Source organism: Phoca vitulina, unplaced genomic scaffold (genome assembly GCF_004348235.1).
Source record: "Phoca vitulina isolate PV1807 unplaced genomic scaffold, GSC_HSeal_1.0 scaffold76, whole genome shotgun sequence".
Taxonomy (NCBI): domain Eukaryota; kingdom Metazoa; phylum Chordata; class Mammalia; order Carnivora; family Phocidae; genus Phoca; species Phoca vitulina.
Genome location: NW_022589779.1, coordinates 3137527 through 3139634, shown reverse-complemented (window position 1 = coordinate 3139634; position 2108 = coordinate 3137527). Strand labels below are relative to the sequence as shown.

The 2108-nt window shown below is 38.8% G+C and overlaps 1 pseudogene; it reads right to left on the bottom strand.

The window, feature by feature from the left end:
• Positions 1–1517: 1517 nt before the first annotated feature.
• LOC116625286 lies at positions 1518–2108 on the bottom strand (annotated as a pseudogene).

The following is a 2108-nucleotide window of genomic DNA, read 5'->3' as shown; positions in this document are numbered from 1 at the left end:
TTAAAAAAATTAAAAAAAAAAATCCTTGCCATTCTCTGAGCTTTTTGCAACTGTGCTCTGATATGTTTCATTAATTTTGAAAACTTCTTGACCATTATCTCTTCAAATATTTCCTCTATCCCATTCATCTCCCTTTTCCTCGTGGGATTCAAATGACACATAGTAGACTATATAATATTGTCCCACAGCTTTGGTGTGGTGTGTTGTTGCTTTTTTTTTTTTTTTTCTTTTTGAGCTTCAGTTTGGATAACTTCTTTTGACCTATCTTCAATTCACTCTTTCTTTGGCTGTGTCAAATTACTGATGTTTCTTCACATCAGTCAGGAGGCATTCTTCCTATCTGTTACCATAGTTTTTCATTCCATTATTTACATGTGAGCTTTTTTTTTGCAGGTTATTCTTATTATTTTTTAAATTAAGCTCTATGCCCAACGTGGGGCTTGAAATCACGACCCCAAGATCAAGAGTCGCATTCTCTACTGACAGAGCCAGCCAGGCATCCCAATGTCCTTTTTTTTTTAATTTCTTTTTTTAATTGAAGTATAGTTGACATATAACATTATATTATTTCCAGGCATACAACATAATGATTCAATATTTGTATACTCTGTTGAAATGATCTCACTACGGTAAGTTTACTTACCATTCATCATCATACAGAGTTATAATTTTTTTTTTCACTTGATAAGAACTTTTAGGATTTACTCTCTTGGCAACTTTCAAGTATGTACTACAATATTATTGGCCATGGTCACTGTGCTGTGCCTTACATCCTCCTGACTTACTTATAATTGGAAGTCTGTATCTCTTGGCCCTCTTCACCCGTTTTGCCTGCCTCCCAAAACTCCCTCCCCTCCAGCAGCCACAGTTTTAGTGTCTGTATCTTTGAGTTTTGTTTATTTTGTTTTTTAGATTCCACATATAAATGGTATTTGCATTTTTCTGACTTATTTCATTAGCATAAGTCCCTCAAGGTCCATCCATGTTGCAAATGGCAAGATTTTGTTCTTTTTCATGGCCAAGCAGTATTCCACTGTATATATATATTATCATATATGTATATGACCTGTATATGTATATCTGTATGTATATGTATATCTGTACACAGAACAAAGATGATATATATATATATATATCAATGGAAACTTAGGTTGTTTCCATATCTTGGCTGTTGCTGCAATAAACATAGGGGTGCATATATCTTTTTGAATTAGTGTTTTTGTTTTCTTTGGATAAATTACCTAGTAGTGGAATTGCTGAATCATATGGTAGTTATATTTAAAAATTTTTGAGGAAACTTCATGCTGTTTTCCATAGTGGCTGTACCATTTATATTCCCACCAACAGTGCACAGAAGTCCCTTTTTCTCTACATCCTTACTAACACTTCCTTTTCTTTCTTTCCTTTTTTTAAATACTAGCCATTTTAACATGTGTGAGGTGGTATCTCATTGGGATTTTTTTTTTTTTTTGAGAAGCACTTGTTAGCATTTAATGAACCCCCCCCTCAACATGGCTTCAAGCTACTAGAACGCAGGTGCCCCGACACACTTAATCTCCTCTGCTCTTCTACGGAAGAATTTGGCCTTCACGATGACAGGCTGTTTTGGGAGTTTTCCCTTTCCCAAAACTTTGTAGTAGCCCGATCGCACCACATCAATGATAGGAGCGGCTCCAGTCTTGTTTTTGGCGGCATTTACCCGTGTCTGCTCACTGACCAAGGTCCACAGTTTATCAAGGTTGACAGTTGGGCAGAAGCTCTGGTTCCTCTTTAAGTGGTAATGTCTCATACCAACTTTTCCAAAGTAACCTGGGTGATATTTGTTGAAGTTGATCCTGTGGTGACGCATGCCCAGCATTACCCCGGCCTCCTGGGTGCTTCCGGTGCTTGGCGATGTCGCCGTGGCCGTGTCTCACGTGGCCCTGAAGTTTCTGGGTCTTCCTCAGTCTGGATGGCTGTATGGACAAAGGTGCTTGGTGATAAGGCCAAACGGAGGTGGGACAGAGAGCGAATTCGACCATCTGTGAAGGGTCTGTAGGCTCGGGGGTCAAGGATCTGCTTCGGGTCACATTCAGCAAAGGTGATGTTACGGACTGGCCCAGGGTCAT